Source organism: Cavia porcellus, unplaced genomic scaffold, assembly GCF_034190915.1.
Source record: "Cavia porcellus strain 051 isolate PalLab524CR breed Dunkin Hartley unplaced genomic scaffold, mCavPor4.1 scaffold_39, whole genome shotgun sequence".
Taxonomy (NCBI): domain Eukaryota; kingdom Metazoa; phylum Chordata; class Mammalia; order Rodentia; family Caviidae; genus Cavia; species Cavia porcellus.
In genome coordinates this window covers 1,241,163-1,261,436 of record NW_026947522.1, presented here as the reverse complement: position 1 = coordinate 1,261,436, position 20,274 = coordinate 1,241,163, and positions in this window count along the sequence as shown.

Below are 20,274 nucleotides of genomic sequence, written 5' to 3'. Positions count from 1 at the left end.
AAATGACTTTCCTCATATGAAAGACTTAAAACTGGACACATGTCTATCACCATGAAATAAATATAAGTCCAAGTAGATGAAAGATTTAAATGTTAAAACAGAAACACTAACGAGGCTTTGTGAACAAAATACACATTTTAAAGTATCAACCACTGGGACCCCATCTTATTAAAAATATTTGTACATCAAAAGAAATCACTAACAGTGTGAAAACACAATGCACAGAATGGGCAAGGGATATTTTTCTATTTTCTGATAATCTCTTCAATATCTTTTTCCAATGTACTATAATTTTCCATATGTAAGTCCTTTACATTCTTTGTTAGGTTCTTTCCAAGTATTTCATTTTCTTGCTGGCTATTGCAAAGTGTCTGGTTTCTGTAACTTCTCTCTTGGTGAGTTTTTTGATTGTATACAGAAATGCTATTGATTTTTGATTGTCAAATTTGTCTCCATTGTAGAATTTGGTTATTAATTCTAGGACTGTTTTGGTGGAGTTTTTGGAGTCTTCTATTTAGAATATCATATCATCTCTGAATAATGATAGTTTAACTACTTTCTATTAAATACTTATTCTTATTTCTCTCTTTTGTCTAATTGTTCTGCCTAATTTTTCCCAAACTATATTGAATAGGAGTGGTCATACTAGTCATCTGTGTCCTTTTCACAACTGTAGAATGAAAGTTTTCAGTTATTCTCCATTTAGTATGATGTTGGATTTTCTTTGTCACTGTCTGATTTTTTTTGTCTTTTTCTTTTTTATCTGTGCTGGTGATTGAACTCAGGACCACACTATTGCAAGGCATTTGCTTATGCCACTGCACTAAATCCCCCACCCTGTCATTGTTTGATTTTATCAGCTTGAGGGAAAGGTCATCTATAATTATTTACTGTAAAGTTTTTATCACAAATGAGTGCTTGACTTTATCAAAAGCTTATTGTGCATTTATTGAGATGATCACCATGTGACTTTTGTTTTTGCCTGTGTTGATATGACATTTAAATTTGTTGATTTGCATGTGCTGAAACATCACTGCCTTCCTGGAATGAATCCAAGTTGTTCAGGTTTTAAAATCTTGATGATTTGCTACATTCACTTTGCTAGTATCTTGTTAAGGATTTTTGTATCTATGTTCATTAGAAAAACTGTCCTATAGTTTTCTTTTTCTGGTTGGGTCTTTCTCTGGTGTTAGTATCAGGGTAATTCTTGCCTCCAGGAGTGAGTTAGGGAGAACAGCTTCTCTTCCAAAATCATTAAACAGCAATGGCCTTAAATTTTTTTCTACATTTATTGTAGAATTCAGCAGTAAATCCATCAGGAACTAGACTTTTTTATGTTGGTCATTTGCTTTTCTGTTGTCATTGTTTTTCTTTTTTTTTTTTTTTAATGTGTTCATGAGACAGGCTCTCATTATTCAGGCCAGGCTGGCCTTGAGCTCACTTTGTAGCCTTGTTTAGTCTTGAACTCACAACAATCCTTGTACCTCAGCCTCCGAAGTTCTGAGATTACAGCAATGCACCACCATGCCGAGCAGCAGATACATTTTTAATCAGATCTTCATTCTCATTAACTGATACTGTGTTTTCTAGAATTTTTATATCTTCTTGAATCAGATTTGGCATTTCATATGTATCTAGAAATCAGTGCATTTCTATATTTTCTAACCTATGAAAGTATAAGCTTTTCAAGTAGATATTGATGCTCTTCTGAATTTTCACAGGATCTGTAGTCATTTTATTCTTCTGATTCAATGCATGGTTTTCAGTCTTTATTTTTTTCTTTTATGATATGGTTGTCCAAGAGTTTATCAATTTTGTTTATTCTTTCAGTGAACCATCTCTTTGATTCATTAATTCTTTGAATTTTTTCTTTGCATGAATTTCTTGCATGGTCTTATAATTTCCTCCCTTGTATGGGATTTGTGTTTGTCTTGCCATTCTTCTTCTGGAAGATTGAGATGCAACATTTAATTATTTGTTTGGGTTCTTTCTACTTCCTGATGTGAGATTTGACTACTATAAGTTTCCCTCTTTGGACTGCTTTCATTGAATCCCATAAGGTACAGGATTTTGCATCTATATGCTTGTTAGGTTGTAGGTATTTTTAAGTTTCTTCCTTTATTTCACCTGTCACCCACTGGTTGTTTAGGAGAATTCTGTTTAATTTCCATATACTTATGAAGTTTTTGCAACTTCTTTACCATTATTTCCCAATTTAAACACATGCTTAAGAATACTAGCGTTAGGCTGCAAACTCAACCAAGTAATACAAGGATTAAGTTGTTTTTATACCTCCATTGCTATTAACCCAGCATGTCCTCTAAGCTAGTCAGATGGTTGGTGGTGGGAGGAGGTGAATGTGGTGCTCTGCTCCCAGCCAATGCAGTGGTTAGCTCACAGAAGTGTAAGTTATTTTCTTGCTTTTCTTCTGAGAACCAGAATGGCTTCCACAGAATCACAACATGGACACATTGGCTAGTTTCCTCTACTATTCCCCACATGACTTCCACCAGCTCACAGGAAGGGCAGATTAGCTTCTATTTCTCCTCTCAGGTCTGGAATGGCTCAGGATTGTTAATTTTGTCATCAGCATGACTTAGTGGAGACATATCATAAAACCTGCATATTTATGTGTGTGTCCTACAGAAAATAATTCATATGTAGGTCATTGATTGGAGTGGAAATGTCTTGAGTAAAGTTGTGTAATGTGAGAGGATTTGGCATTGGTGAACCAAAAAAATACAGTGGAATAGAACAGCATCTGTATACTTAAATTGTCTTAAACAGGTTTGATACTTGGTCCTGTCATCATCCAACAATACCATATTTCAGTGCTGAGTCTTTAAAACAGATACATTTTATGTTTCATGTTGGGGTCTTTTCTTAAACACCAAGACACCAAAAAGGGGTACCAAAAAAGCTCTAAGAAATGAGAAACACAGCATGGTCTTCAGGGCTGCAGGAGGAGAGAGATCCTTGGCATAGCTCCTCACTCTGCTAGCCAGCTGGCCAACTCATGCTGGCAGGAGTTGAGTGGACAATGGAGGAAACCAGATAAGGATCTTGGGAGAGGCTCAAGACCCACTAAGAGCAACAGATAATGCCAACTGTAGAGAACTATCCCACAGAAAGTGTCCAGGTGGCCTCAGCTTTGGCCTATCGTGCCCCCTGAGGCATCTCTTCATTCTCAGTTCAATCATGCCTGTGCCACATCACAGCCCTGCATGAGTATTCAGCTTCAATGGCTCCAACATATTCCTCCTTTTTGTTTGGTTGATACACAGATGGGTGACCAGCATAAATGGAGAGGCTGTGTTAGAGCTCCCACCACTGCACAGTCCATAGGTTCATAATTTTAGTCAGTTACCAGCATAGCCAGCAATTGTCAGAGGTTGTGGGTGATCCAAGATTCACCCACAGACAATATTTTACATTGCACTGTACCTCCAGAGGCCAGACTTTTCTGCAGAAGATTTAAGACCAAGCTAACATAAGGACTGCACTAAGGACAATTGGTTCATTACTTCCTATCAAGGCCACTTAGGTCTACTCAAGAACACTCTTATAACCATGCATATTTCCTCATATCTCTTCTGTCAGTGTCAGCCACCTGGAAGACTTAGGGCCATTGCTTAACCACATTGATTTCTGGGAAAGCTGAGGAGATTTTTCTGGTGACTCATGACTCTCCTTAGGCACACCTTGCATGAAAGTTCACTTTCCTTTGTGGTCTCTTCATCTTCCTGATCAGAATACTAGGTGCTCACTGAGTATCTTTTCATAGGCCAAGCAGGCCAAGCAGAATTTCTTTTACTTCTAGGGTCTCCTGCAAGCTTTAAGTGCTGGGGCCAAAATATTGGCTATTCATTTAGCCCATCTGTGTCTCTCATTTTTGGTCTCTAAACCTTAGCTGTTGGACATCCAGAAGAAAAGATTGATAACAACACAGTATATTAGAGGCAGTAAGCTTATTTGAGAGTATAATGAGCTTGTTCAATGATTGCTTTCCAGTGGCATTATAGGGGATACAAGTTACATGAGAAACATTCCATGTGGAACAAAAGGAAGCCAAAGCCTGTGAGGTATAGGCTGGACCATTGTCAGTTTTAAGGAAGGAAGATACACCCATGACTGCAAATATAGTCAGGAGATGTTGAACTACATGTCGGGCATATTCACTGTGCAGTGGTGAAGCCCAAATAAAACCAGAAATTGTATCAACAGAAACATGAAGAAATGAAAAAGAAATCAAGGAACAGTGTGTGGCATGCTTACCAGGGGTCATTGGAACAGAGGCCATGAGAGTTGACAGCAGCACAGGGAAAATGGTGAGACATGGCAGCACAATGGAAACCAGTGGAAATAAAAGATTTAGCTTCAGAAGTTGGAATGTGAAACAATTTATGCAAGGAACAAGCTTATTGTTGAAAAAAGGCATGGCTTTGCTTAGTGTTATCAAAAAGAGGGTAGACTACAGAGTAAGCCCAAGGCCAGACTGAACTGCATAGGGAGAACTTGCCTCAAAAAGGCCAAAAAAAAAAAAAAAAGAGTGGGGGGCTGTAGAGTATATGCAATCCTTGATCAGAAATAGCATTATCTTGTAAAAAGCCAGGTAAGTGTAAATGACCACATATATGTAAAGGAAAAAGAGCAGCATTGTGAGGGCAAAGAAGAATCTGTAGATGTGAAAAAAGACACTAAGTGTGAGTCCATTGCCACAGGAGAGATAAAAACAGAAGATAACTTAGTTGAAAACAGAAGAAATAAAATAGAAGAAAACTAGCTCACTTCTTAAAATCCGTGCCCCCAGTGCTGGAACACCTGTTCACCTCCAGCACTCCATGCCCTCAGGACATTTCCCAGATGTTCTGTGCACCTTGAGCACTCCTGTATTGGCAGTTTTGCTTTCTGCTTTACAGGTATGAACAATCACAAGCTCAGCAACTTTCAGCACCTTTTTACAAACTGACTGGACAAACAGGCAACTGATATGTGGACAGACTGACAAATATAAAATCAGAGTAAACTTGAGCATATCATTAATCAAGCCAAAATAATAATACCTTCTTACAAATTTAGAATTTCCAAGTTCAAATAAACCAGTTGGATTTGTTATACACCAACTAGCAAAGATCTGGTACAAAAGGATCCAAGGCTTGATTCAGGGAGAGGTGAAATGTTTTATATAATATAAAATGTTTTGTTACAGGGATACCCTCGTGAAAATATATTTAAATCAGAGAAGAAGAAAGCCTTGTAGGGAAAGACAAGTAACTGAAAGTAAATAGCACCATGGACAGAACAGTAAAACTTGTGCAGGAAGAGCATTTTTCTCCTTTAATTGTTTCAAGAGAAGAGATTTGAGTGAATAATGATCTTGTTCAATGATAGTGTGGCCACTGGGATTGGAGGGGATACAAGTTACATAACAAATTTGCTATGTGGAACAACAGGAAGCAAAAGGCTGTGAGGTGTAGGCTGGACCATTGTCAGTTTAAAAAAGGAAGATACACCCTTGACAGCTAATGCAGCCAGGAAATGTTGAATTACATGCAGGGCAGATTCATCATGCAGTGCTGAAGCACAAATAAAAACAGAAAATTTATCAACAAAAACTTGAAGAAATGAAAAAGTTTTAAGGAGGAACACTGTGTGTAGCATGTTACCATGAGTCATTGGAGCAGAGGCCATGAGAGTTGACAGCATCACAGGGAAAAGGGGGAGGCATGGCAGCACAATGGAAGCCAGTGGAAATTAAAGCTCTAGCTGCACAAGGTGGAATGTGAAACAGTTTGTGCAAGGAACAAGCCGATTAGTGAAAAAAGGCGGGGCTTTCCTTAGTGTTATCAAATGAGGATAGACTACAAATTAAACTCAAGGTTCGCCTCAACTGCATATAGAGACACTGTGTCAAAAAGTCCCTGCCCAAAAAAAGAGTTAACAGAATATTCACTGCTTGATAATAAGTAATAGCATTATCATATCAAACAACAGGTAGGGCTTAATGACTACCTACATGTCAAAGAAAGAGAGGGGCATGGGGAAGGCAAAGAGGAGCCTGTAGATGCAAAAATGAGACATTAAGAATGAGTCCATTGCTACAAGAGAGATAACAGAAGATCAGTGTGGATAGCATTATGTACATAAAAAGAGGCAGTAACTAAGTTAAGGACTTGGTATGAAAAAATTTTGCAAAGCAAGGATAACACAGAGAACTCACTGCCTTGACAAGAGGTTTGTGGTAGTGAACACAGGTGTTGCCAAGTATTATAAAAACATGTGTTACAGCTTCATGATGGGGGATTCCATCAGTAAAGACACTAAGGGCACTATTTAAAGTGGTGCTAAACAAAAAAGTTTGAAGAGAAAAGGGAAGTAGGGTAAATAGAGACAAAAAGTGATCATGGAGCATTTCAATAAAAATGGAACCAACATAGACAGCCAAAGTCCCTTGCAGAGGGTTTTACTTTTTTGTCCCAGGGATCAAACTCATGACTGTGCGCTTGTAAGACAGGCACTCATGCCACTGAGCTAAATTCCCAGGCCTGCGTCTTGCTGAGTGAACAGCAGAGGACAGCAAAAAGGAAAAGCCAGCATTGGTAAGTGGTAAGACGGTATTGATTAAATCAATTCCAAGGCCTATAGGTATTCCAGTACATCCTCAAGAGATGAGAGGAAATAGCATTGACAATGGGAAATAAAGTATTGCCAGGTGAGTGGAGTAAAACAAAACCATCAGCTCCAGTGTGTAGCAATCCTGAAAAGAAAAGGTTATCAATAGTTAAACAGAGGCTTCAGCATTCATCTCCCAGGGGAATAGCAGTAGCCATCACACTAGAGCCAAATGTTTGATTTCCATGAGTAACATCACAAGTTTTAGAATGATACAAGGCAAGACAATTAGCTGGGTTACACATTCAAAAATATTAGTTGAATGGGTAAGAGAGATCACACTTGAAGCAACAATATCCCTGCATAACTATCTTCAATGAGGCCAAGGATAACAAAAGTGCCTCCTTTTTGATGCAGGTGAACAGGAAAGAACTGGAGAGTTGTCGTACGAGGTAAAGGATTATGAAAAGAAGTAAGAACCTTCTAAAACATACCAGAGAATTCCATGCTAGTGTCAGGTTATCATAGAAACATCTTTTAAAGCATTTTTGTAGCCTTGGTTTGCATTTTTGTATGTTAACTGCTTTAACAAGATAGAGGCTACTGCCTTGTTGTCCACCTGGCGTTCAATAGCTTTAATCTTCTATAAAGGCAAGGCAAGGTTCAGTGTCCTCCTGTTTAATAGTACTAAAAATCCTTGTGTGTCCAATGCTTCAGAGATTCTTTTTCAAGCTTTTAAAGCAATTTGAGGATAATAGCCTGAGGGTGGCAATGAACTTGTTGACAAATGTCTGAAAAATCTCTCTCCCCTCATAATTCAGCAGCTCCTATAGGAATATAGCAATCAAAATTAATAATAGCTTGCATGTCCTCAGCACCAGAACGTTCTTAAGCCACACCTGATGTTGGGCTGGAATGATAATAGTACACACTGAGACTTTCCAGTCCAAAAGGATCATTTCACAATCATGAAGGATACCCTCAATAATGCCAATTACAGAAGTACTTTTAAATCCATATTCCTTGACAGCCATTTTAAACTCTTGATCTTTCTTGTTTTTGTTTTTTTGGAATGTGGGATTGAACTCACAAACTTGAGTGTGTCAGGCAGCTAGTTAGGCCGCTGAGATTACCCCCTGCTCCTTTTAACTCTTTAAATAGAGTACTGCAAACTTTCAAAGTGGGGCTGTTTTCCTATTGATACAAAACAGGTCAAGCAATTAATTTGCCATATTATTTACCTTCTTGGGCAATCTTTTGCTTGGGAGGTCAGACAGGTGAAGAGTTGCCTGGGTGTTTTACAAGGTTTGCATATTTTGGAGGCAGCAGCAAGAGGAGGTGAGAAGCAGCACAAGTGAGGCATCCAGGAAAACTGGGAAGTGAACCGTGTGTTGTTCCATGTGCCTGCCTGCCAAATGTCACCACACCCCCAGCAAAGATACCAAATGTGCAAGACAGAGAACAGAGCTCAAGGTTCCTCAATGCAGCAGTTTACATATGTTTTTCCTGATCTGACACAATGACCACACCAACCTCAGAATAACAAGCAGAATGATCATGAATTTCCCACAAGAGGTGCACCAAACTATCCTTGAAAGTCACATGGCCTGCCTTCCTAAGGAAGTGCAGTTCTGCATTATCTTTCTGTTGCACTTTAGACACAGAATTCTCCATGATTTAATGGGTGAAGGGATTTTTTTCAAAGAAAATGAAAGGATTTTCCAAAGAAAGTGAAATAGACATGCTCTGGGTGCTGTATTTCACTCCAGGAATTCTGCAAAAGTAAGTTACACTCAACATCAGACATCTCCACTGTAGAATCACGTTCAGGCACCAAGATTTTGGGGTCCATTCCTGAATCCCCAGCTCCTCAAACAGGTTCATGGCAAAAGCCTAAAACAATGAAACAAGTGACACAATCTTTAGGGCTGCAGGAGAAGTAAAATTCTTGGCAGAGCTCATAAGTCTGCTAGCCACCTGGCTGAATGATGCTGGGCAGCAAGTATTTAATCAGAACCAGAAAGGAGTTTAGTGGACAATGGAGGAAACCTGAGCAGGATCTTGAAAGGGGTTCAAGGATCCCTCAGAGCAACAGATGATGGTAATTTAGGTAAACTTCTTGCCCTATCTTTCCTCCTGTAATGTCTCCTCATTCTCAGTTCAGTCATGCCCAGGCCATGCCACAGGCTTGCATGTGTATTCAGCTTCAATGGCTCCAACATTTTTCCATATAATTGCATCAATCACCAGTGCACATCACTCAGGTCTCATTCATCACTGCCACTTTCTCTCACTCCCAGATGTGGCCTTTCAGTTTTACTGAATACTGATAGACATTTGCCCTATCTCATCACATTTATGCTTAGTCACCATGCTCAACAGAAGAGAATTTGTCAGTCTGAGCCATGAGATGCTGAGGACAGAGTAACACTTTTTTTTTGATCAATACTATTTCTCAGCGTGAGTAATATTTTTAGACCAAGTGAGTATGAAAGTCACAGTGATGATAATAAGGAAAAATTAAAAGTGCTAGATGCTGTAAGAAAATGAGAAAAAGCAGTGTGAAACTCACTAGTGCAAATGAAGAGTAAAATTGAATTTTACCTAGAGTTGCTTAAATAACACAAATAGGTTACCCAGACAATGTAAAAATAGCATTGATTGCAGAAGCAGTACTTTGAAGCAAAGACATGAGGATCTCCTGTCCATAGAGACATGGCATTGTTACACACTGTTTAAATGTAAACTAAAAAGGAGAAGAGAAGCTCTGTGCTTGTAAAACTCTAGTAACATGTTGCAGAACCACTTAGGTTCAAGGCCAATTCTAGATGGAACAGGGGGAGCCTATAGTTGAATTTCCATGAGTTCATATAGGTCTATAGAGTTGTAATAATTGATTATTGGGAACTCAGATTGTGCATCCTGCATTTTTTTCACATCAGCAAAATCAGTAAAAGACATGGGAGACTTGAAAATTATATTTCTTCAGAACAGAACAATTTAAGCAACACAGTGTTTCACCACAAGACAACCCCATATATCAGTAGCTACCATAATTCCTCTTTTCTTGAAAAAGTTGAGTATACCTTCATATACAATAGTATCAAATGTAACAAAATAGTATAAAACCATTAAAGAGAATGAAATTATTACAGGACATTCAAAACCAAACAACACCAAATGGAAAATTGTTATCATATTATCTCATTATTCATAAAAGATTTGTATATATTCTCACACATAATAAAATCCAATTAGATAAAATGTGATGTAACCAATGGAAACAGAAGAACAGAAGCATGGCAGCACTTCAAAGCAAGATGATATTAAATTAGCAGTGGCTATGATAATGTCTTGTTTTCTTAAATATAGCTGTTCATGCCATCACAAATAATAAGATCAAACAACCCAGGATAAAATTATTACAACTAATGAATGGGAACATTATAAGTCTCCAAGCAATGTAACGGGGAATCATGATTACCATAAACTCTTATGTACTCTTACCAGTTCTTACACTAGGGAGAGTATACAGTATTTATATGTGTGAGTTTGATTTATTTCACATATGAGTAAGGTCTCAAGTTGCATCCATTTATTTATAAATATCTCAATGTGATCATTCTTTATAGCTGAGTAGTACTCCATTGAATTAAAATACTACAGATTTTTATCCATTCCTCAGTATACACACTGCTAGACTGTTTCCAAGATCTGGCTGCTATAAAATTTGTGCTGCTATAAAAATGGGTGTACTTATATCACTGAGGTATGATGCTTTCAGTTCTTCTGTGAATATGCCTAGAAGTGGAATCCCTGGATCAAGTAGGCCTTCCTATCCCAGCTTTTTGAGAAATCTCCATACTGATCCCATAATGGTTTCACCAGTCTAAACTCCCACGAACAGTGCAGGAGAGTTCCATTTTCTCCACAGCCTCTCCAGCATTTGTCATTGGTAGTTTTCTTGATCCTGGCCATTCTTTCTGGAATGAGATGGAATCTCAGTGTGGCTTTAATTTGCATTTCTCTAAAGAGTAATCATGATGAACATTTTTTCATGTATTTATTTGCCATTTGTATTTCTTCATCTGAGAATTGTGTATTCATCTCAAATGCTATTTTTTGATTAGCTATTTGAATTTTGGGAGTCTGATTTTTTTTAATTCTTTATATGTTTTAGACAGAAATCCTTTGTCTGAGGGATGGTTCACTAAGATTTTTTCCCAGTTTGTGGTTTGTTTTTTTCACTATGCTGGAGATTTCTTTTGACATGCACAAACTTTTTAATAAGATGTGATCCCAGTTGTTGATTCTGGGAAATATTTCCCATGTGGTTTGATTCCTGTTCATGAATTCTCTACCTACTCCTATGTCTTCAAGAATTGTACCCTGTTTATCTTCCAACAGATTTAGTGTTTCTGTTATAATATTCATATCTTTGATCCACGTACATTTTAGCTTAGTACATGGTGATAGGCATGGGCCTATTTTTAGTTTTGGCCTATGGTGAGCCAGTTTTTCAAGCACAATTCATTAAAGAGACTGTAGTTCTTCCAGTGAATATGTTTGGCCCCTTTATCAAAAATAAGATGGTTCAGTTTGTTTGTAGTTGTGGTCGTATCTTTTAATTTATTCCATTGATCTTCAGATATGTTTTTATTGCAATACCATGTTGATTTTATTATAATTGCTTAGCAGTATAAGTTAGACTCAGAGTTTGTGATGCCTCCTGCCTTTCCTTTGCTGCTTAGAATCGTCTTTGCTATTCTAGGTCTCTTCTGGTTCCAGAATAATTTTATGAGTGATTTCTCTAGATCTATGAGGTATGTTGATGCTATGTTCATTGGGGTTACAGTGAATCTGTATAACAGTTTTGAGATAAAGGCCATTTTCACAATATATAGTCTTAATATGCATGAACAAGCGATGTCTTTCCATTTTCTCAGATTCTTTTTGGTGTATTTTTCAGAATATTAATTTTCCTTATGTAGATTTTTTTACTTCTTTTGTGAGATTAATTCCAAAGTATTTCATTTTTGGGGTGGTAGAGTGAAGGGTATGGCTTCTCCTATTTCTCTCTCAATAATTTTGTTGTTAGTGCATAGGAATGCTATTGATTTTTGAGTATTGACTTTGTATCCAGCTTCTTTGCTCAATTTATTGTATCTAGGAGACTTCCAATGGAATTTTGAGGGTCGTCTATGTAGAGTATCATGTTATCTGCAAGTAATAGTAATTTAACTTCCTCTTTTCCTGTCTTTACCCCTTTAATTTCTGTCTATTATCTCATTGCTCTGGCTAGTATTTCCAGTACTATTTTGAATAGGATCAGTAATGAAGGACATCCTTGTATTGTGCCTTATTTTAAGGTAAAGGCCTTCAGCTTTTGACCATTCAATATAATGCTGGCTGTTGGTTTGTCATACATGACCTTTATCATATTGAGGTAAAGATCATCTATCCCAATTTTCTGTAAGGTTCTTTTCATGAATGGAAGTTGCACCTTATGAAAAGCTTCTTCTGCATCAACAGAAATGCTCATGTGACTCTTACCTTTGGTTTTATTGATATGGTGGATTACATTGATTGATTTACATATGGTGAAACATCCCTGCATGCCTGGGATGAATTGCACTTGGTTGTGGTGTATCATCTTGGTGATTTGCTGCATCCTGTTTGCCAATATTTTTTTTGAGGATTTTTGCATCTGTGTTCATTAGGGAGATTGGCCTGTAGTTCTGTTTTTTAGTTGGGTCTTTCTCAGGTTTTGCAACTAGAATAATATTTGCTTCCAGGAATGATTAAGGAAGAATTGCTTTCCTTTTGATTTAATTGAAGTGTTTGAGGGGTGCTGGCATTAAATTTCTTTGTATTTCTTGTAGAATTCCACAGTGAATGCATCTGGGCTTGGGCTCTTCTTGTATATAAGGAGAATTATTATATTTTCAATTTCCTTAACAGAGATTGAGTTATTCAGTAGTTTTACATCTTCTTGATCAAGCTTTGGTACTTTATATGTTTCTAGGAATCTGTCCATTGCTTCTGTGTTATTAAACCAATGAGAGTAGACAATTTTAAAATAGGTGTTGATGATCTTCTGTATTTCCCAAGAGTGTGTCATGATTTTCTCATTTGCACTCCTTCTTTCATGAATTTGAGCTTTTTCTTCCCTTTTTTAAATAGGGTAGGTGAGGTGCTTATCAAATTTATTTATTCTTTCACAGAACCAACTGTTTCATTCATTGATTCTTTGGATTGTGGTCTTAGTCTCTATAGCATCAATTTCTGCTCTGATTTTTATAATTTCCTCCCTTTTTTTGACTTTGGGCTTCACTTGCTCTTGTCTTTCTAGATATTTGAGGTGTACCATCAGGTTGTTTATTTGTATTCACTAGGTTGTGGGAAGTCAGTACAATAAATTTTCCTCTGAGGACTGCTTTATTGCATCCCACACATTCCAATAAGTTGTATTGGTATTTTGGTTTGCTTTTAGGTATTGTTTAATTTGTTCTTTAATTTCTCCTGTAACTCACGGATTGCTCAAGAGTGTGTTATACAATTTCCATGTGATTGTATGATTTTTGCAGTTTCTTCTATCATTAGTTACTAGATTTATGCCACTATGACCTTATAATATGCATGAGATAATTTCAACTTTTTGCATTTATTTAAAAATGTTCTGTGGCCTAGAATTTGATCTATGTTAGAGAGTATCCCATGTAATGCTGAGAAGAATATGTATTCTGATGTTGTGAGGAACACTCTGTGTATGTCCATCAGGTCCATTAGTTTACAGGTGTGATTCAGTTCTGTTATTTCTTTGCTGACTTATGTCTGGTTGATCTGTCTCTTGATGTCCATGGTGTGTTAAATTCTCCTGTTACAAATTTGTTATTGCTTATTTGATTTTTCATTTCTATATATACTTGCTTTGTATAACTTTGTGTTCTGGAATTTGGTGCATATATATTTAACATAGTTATCTCTTCCTCTTGAATTTTTTCCCTTAACCAGTATATAGTGACTTCTTTATGTCTTAGAATCATTCCTGGTTTGAAGTTCATATTGTCTGCAAACAAAATAGCTACCCTTGTTTTTTTTTCCCACTTCCTGTTGCATGATGCATTGTTTTCCATCCTTTGACTTTCTGTCTGTGAGTTTCATTTTGGGTCAAATGGGTTCCTTGTAGACAGCATGTGATTGGTCATTGTTTCTTGATCCATTCTACCAGTCTGTTTCTTTTAATTGGTGAATTGAGCCCACTCACATTAATGTTTATAACTGTTATATATTGGTTTACTGTTGACATGTTATCTTTCCATACTGGTTAATTGTCTGACTTGCTTAGTAGTTTTATTCTATGATATCTAAACTGTCGTTCAGTATTCTTTGCAGGGTTTGCTTGGAGGTCATAAATTTCTTTAGATGCTCTTTGTCATGAAAGTTAAAGATGCAACAGCAGGATATAACATGTCAATAGAATTGCAAATTAATTGTAAATATAAAATGACTGCATCTGTGAGTGCATCCTTTTTTGGCAATTCAGGTAAACTAAGGCCAGACAGCATGGGCTACAAAGGCTAGGTTCAGGTGACAGAAAGCACCATGTACATTCCTAACCCATGTGCTTCTTGATCATGCAACACAGAATGTAATGGCTTAATATCCTTAGAGAATCTACAACAGTCTTCAAAACCAAGCTATTGATATAGCTGGGCTTCTCCACATGAGAAAAGTGGCATGGGACATTAGCTAACTAAAGAACTTTGTCATGTCTGAAAAATGTCACCTCTTACCCTTTCCCATCTGTTGTAGTCACGGTTTGCAAGGAAAGAGATTTAATATGCAACATATAGTTTATAAGATTATATTAAAATGTTTATTCCCAAAAAGTCAGATTTAGAGAGGTGTAGTCCTGTCCACATACTAGACACCTAAAAAATCCAGCTGAGAATCTGAATCCTATGACAATATACTTCTTAAGTCCTGCTGAACACCTAGAGCCCATGGCAAGGACCACCACAAGTTTACCTGGAGACCTAGAGGCACTGTCAGTGTCTCATGCAAGTCTCTATCAAGGTTGTTTTCTAGGAAGGGTCAAAGTTCAGTGTTGGAAGCTACAAAGTCTGTGCACTTGGGTACAGCGTGTGTGCCATCAGGCTGATTGATCATACTGGAGCCAAGACAAAAATCTCAAGTTGAGGGCCAGAGATCTGCAAAAGAAAACAGTAGCCATGCACAGTACTAATGATGTCTTGAGGTCCTCTTCCTCTGATGATGATGATGGTGTCTGTGTTCATATCTGGAAAACTGTGATATCAGCTTCTCCATGAGAATTAACAGCCCAGCACATTCCCCTCCATTTCTCTTTTGATGGTATTTGCAACAACACTTCAATGGATGCTCAATGCCGAAAACCATGGTGCCACAGTTCACAAGTTGACATTACTAAGTGGGCCACACCACCAAATCATTTCTTTAGATACTTAAATTCCAAAACAGACTTTATGGGTGCTGAGGATTGATCTCAGTGGCATAAGTATATGCTTAGCAAGCTCAAGGTCATGAGTTTGATCCTCTGTACAAAAAAAAAAGGACATTGTATAACTCCATGTCTTAATGTAGACATCTGGTCTACCTCACATAAATAACTGAGAAAACCTGAGAATCACTCAAATGTAGTAATCAGATACACATACCTCCAGAGAGTTGTCTTCTCATGTGCCTTGACAAACCTCTCATGGGAACAATGTGGTCTCTTTCCTGTGTGTGTGTGTGCTACACTCTGTTTAACTGTGGGCATTTGCATCAAACAGTAGACAAGGTTATTGATTGTATAAGGCAATTTTAAAATCTTTATGAAGCAAAGTAGAAGAACAAACAGTTATATACATTTTTACACATAAGTCTCACTGCAGTACACTGACAGCATTGAACCCAGGAGAGCATGTCATGAGGCTGGTGGTATGCACATCACCACCTCAATAAGGTCGCAGTGGTTATAGATGCTGGAGGTAAAAAGTGGAAATACTTTAATAACCAAAACAGTAGAAATAAAAAAGAATACTGAATATGCATTTAACATACCAAATCTAAACTGGGCCTGATGGCATGTGTGTATAAGCCACGTACTTGAGAGGCTGAGGCAGGAGAATTGTTTGAGAACACTCTGGGTTATAAAGTGATCTCAAAGCCAACCTGAACTTCATAGCAAGATGTTACCTCCAAAAGAAAAACAGTTCAAATCTAATAAACATAGTGTAATAGTAATCGCCTTGTTACATTAGCATGACTATCATGCTTATATCATGCTTATCGCACTATGAAAACCTAACTTAGAGCCCATTTCATAGTAAAATATCATATCATTTACTAAGCAGAGTACACTGATGAATATTTGTTGTTCATCATTGGCATTTGGTGGTGATGGAGCAGTGCTTGCTGCTGCTCTCCACAGAAAAGTGACTATTGCTGCAGTAAACAGGAATATGCATGAATCACTGCAGTGGGTCCTTAGATCTTTGAGTATGAGACCCATTAAGGAAGCATTGCACTTAGTGGACTCACTATGTTTAATCATTTGAATACTTTGAACACTGACTTCAGTGGTGGTTGAAGTACTTGCTTACATTTCCACCAACAAAGTTATACAGTTTCTTTTCTCCTGCTCTCTCATGAGTGTTGTTTTGATCTTGTGGTGATTTGTCTCTGCAATGAGATGGTGTACTGATTTGAATTTCTCTATTGTGCATAAATGCTCAATAGTTCTTCAGGTATTTCTTGACAATTTGTACCTGTTCTGAAAAGTATGTATTCATTTCACATTTCTATTGGATTTACATGTTAGCTGTCAGGGAGTAACATGCAATCTTCTCCTATCCTATAGATTATTTCTTCGTTCTTTTTTAATTTGATTGGGGTTTTTTGTTTTGTTTTGTTTTTTGGCTTCTTCATTTGTGCATGAGTATTAAATTTTATATAATTCTTTTTGCTTGTTTTATTACCCTATCTTATTTTCTATAAAAAGCACCAGCTATAGCATTGAGTAAAAAAGTTTTGTTAATGCCTCTACATTCAGAACATAGAATGCTTGGCTCATTCATGTTTCACTATGTTTTACTCTCATATAGGCATATTCAAGACTGCTGCACAAATTACCATGGAAAGCACATTTCCTGAGCCAAAAAATCATGATTTGCAGTTTGATTCAGTTATCCCATCCTACATTTATATTCTTGACCTAAACTTACCTGTTTCCTTAAACTTCAAATGCAGGTATAAAAACAATTGCCACACATTCTGCTAGATCATATAGCAAAATTGACTCTCAAAGTCAACTTCAAAGCCATGAGCATCTGATCTCATCCTCTACTGATGCTCAGACTAAAGGAATCACACTTAGCCTAGGGCTTTATACATAAGTCCTTACCAGTGCAATAATTTAAATAAAAGATAATCAATAATTGTATACTTTTTGTTAGTTTTTATCAAATAACAATATAAAAATGACTACTATAATGTATTCAATATAAGAATCAACTGGTTAAAATGACAACTGCCCCAGTGACCCTCAGCATGGACAGTGCATAAACAAATGTGCTTTCCTAGTGATGTTAGGGGATACTGCTGAATGGCCCAGTGATAAAAGTATGATCCTAAAGATTCATACATATATTTCTCAAAGGAAGGTTGAGACTCACAGCCTGGGATATCTTAAATTTGCTCACAAAAATCTGAACCAAAAGCAGAGTTGGTGAATATCTATTATCCCAGCACTCAAGAGGCTGAGAGAGAAGGGTTGTTGTGAATCAAAGAAATTGTAGGCACCATAGGGGGTTTCAAATCCAGCTGATGTACATAGTGAAAGCTTCTCTCAATAAAACAAAACCAAACTAAACAAAGTAAAACCAGAATGGAGACTGATCAAAGATTAATACCATGTCTTGGTGACTAATTTTATGTATAGACACATTTTTTGAAAAAGCAATTTGGATGCTAGATTGCAACTCACAGCCAAAAGGGAGCACTGATGTTTGTGCTGAGTCACTGCAATGGTCCCTGTGTCCCCACTGTCTCTAAAGCAGAGCTCACAGTGGGATCCTGCAGGACCAGCATCCACAAAGCAAAGGGGTAGACAAATATCACATGAATCACTTTGATAGACTACAGATGATATCTCTTCAAATCTCATTTAGGTCACTAAGTCCTTTGTTATTAATATACTTAAGCAGCATTTTGAAATTTGAATTTAGTTTCATACAACAAAACATAAATAACACCAAATATGGTACATAAATAATAACTCAAATGACAATGGAAAACTCTGTATGTAAACAATGTATAAACATTGAAACAAGGCACACATTGCAAATTATAGCTCAATGTCACCAAGTGATCACCTTTCACTCAGAAATAAGAAATATATCTTGGGAGGCTGATGCAAGAGAACTGTTTGAGTTTGAGGCCAGCCTTAGTTACAGAGCTGTCTGAAATAGAGAGAAAGACCCTGATTGCAAAACCCCACAAAAAAAATGAAACGTGAAAATTGACTGCATAAAGCACCATTTGTTTGCTTTAAAAATTATATCCATACAATATAATAACATTCCAAGAACTTTCAACATGTTCTGAGGAAGAATGTTGATTCTTTCCATAATATACAGAAAATACATTCATGTTTGCGTATTTATCTCAGTGGCATAAACACCTGCTTGGTAAGCATGAGGTAATGAGTTTGATCCCTGGTACAAAAAAAAAAAAAGATTCAAATTCCTACTTCATGACACTGGCACATAATTAGAGAAAATCAAAATTAGGACTGGAGATTTAGCTCAGCGGCATAAGCACCTCCCTTGATAGCAGACAGTCATGAGTTTGATCCCTGGTACCGATAAAAAGGAAAAAGCCAAAAAAAAAAAAAATCCAAATTAGATCTCAATTATGGAACACAGAATTCATGTGTTAACAAGTATGTAAAATACTGATTATTGACAGAGCTGGTGTTATTCATCTCAAGTAAGAAATAAGAAGCCAGTTTTAACTTCATGCTTACTCTAAGAACTACTTGACTTTCAGTAAAGATCCTCTCAGTTGTAAATCCTGCTATTGACACCCTGTATCATGCCAATCACTTGCACATCCTTTTCATGCTGCTCTGATCCACACTACACAGAAAACCCTTCATGCCTAACTATGCATATCCTTGCAGCACAACTTCTATTTAAGGATTCTATTTTATACCACTTAGTAAAGTCCATTGCAGAGAATTTCTATATATAAACAATGTGTATTATCAGCCAAGCATTTAAATCAGGTGTTAATTCAGAGATGACACCCATATTCCTTTCCATCCAGAAGGATATCATGTTCATGTGTCCATGCAAATGCATAAATTTTGGCATTTTTCAATGAGGGTTTAACAGGCAGGTGATTCTGGAATTTGTCCTTAGCAAGCACACTTACCCTGCCCTTGATAACATTTTCATATCTGCTTCATTTTTCTCAGAATTCAAAAATCCATGGCTGTTCTCACAAACAGTCTGTGAGCAGAGGTGTCACCTAAATAATTATGTTCAAAATTCTTTTGCATTGTCCTGTATGATATACAGGAGTTCACCAGTTGTTTGGGAAGCCTTCCTCCACTGAGGCACAACACTACACATCTTTGAATACTCAGTACCTTTGCTAACACCTGTGATGAGGATGGAAACACAAGAACATACTACAAATTTAGGAGATCACTCTAAGTACAACAAAGCACAAGTTTAAGGAGAGCATTTTTGTCCACGAGGCCCTGTATCACAGACATTTATAAACATCAGACCCTCCAGGTCTGCTTCTCACAGCAATGAGGGCAGAGACCTTCCTCAGTACTTTTGTAGCAGCTACAAAATGCATCACAGTCAGGGTGTCCCCAAGCTCCTTCCCTCACTGAGCTTGTGGATGTGCCAAGGCAGCAGAGAATTTCAAAGATGATACTGGAATCTGCTGCTGTCAAAGAGAAGATAGAGTCACTCTTGCCACCAGAAAGAGGCAGCGTGCACAATTGATGACCCACAACCAATGCTGGAGGACCTCAGGATCTGAAGCTAACTAAATACCTGAGGATTGGGACACCGGAACTGCTTCTAACCACTTGTAACTGGTTTAGCCCATTTGCACCCTATTTCTGGGCTCCCATCCACAACCTCAGCATTCTGTGGCTTGAAGATCTCCCAGGTTCTTTCCCAGTCAGGCCCCATGACATTGAAACCACTAAATGAGATCCAGCAAACATTCTGCTCCAGTACTGTGCTCACAACAGGTTAATAATGCCCTGATACAGGAAAGACCTTGGTGACTGCCTGCCGTGGCCCACCTGGTTGGACAGTTCATATAGCCCACCTCTTCATCAGTGATTGAGTCTTGCTCTACTGCCCTCCTTCTGAGTCAAGAATAAACAGGGAAGGAACCCCTCCCTGCAACAGAGGATCCCAAATGATAGACTGTAGTGCAGACTTCTGGAACTGGCTGTCTCCTTCAGTGCTGATAGCCACAGAGGAGTGCTTGTACCAAAGAGATTTACCTCAGACTTTTTATTTCCAAATCCATTTGATTTCAAGGATAAAAAGAAAAAGTAAAACTAAATTTCAAATCATGTCAATCAGGGACAACAATTGTAAA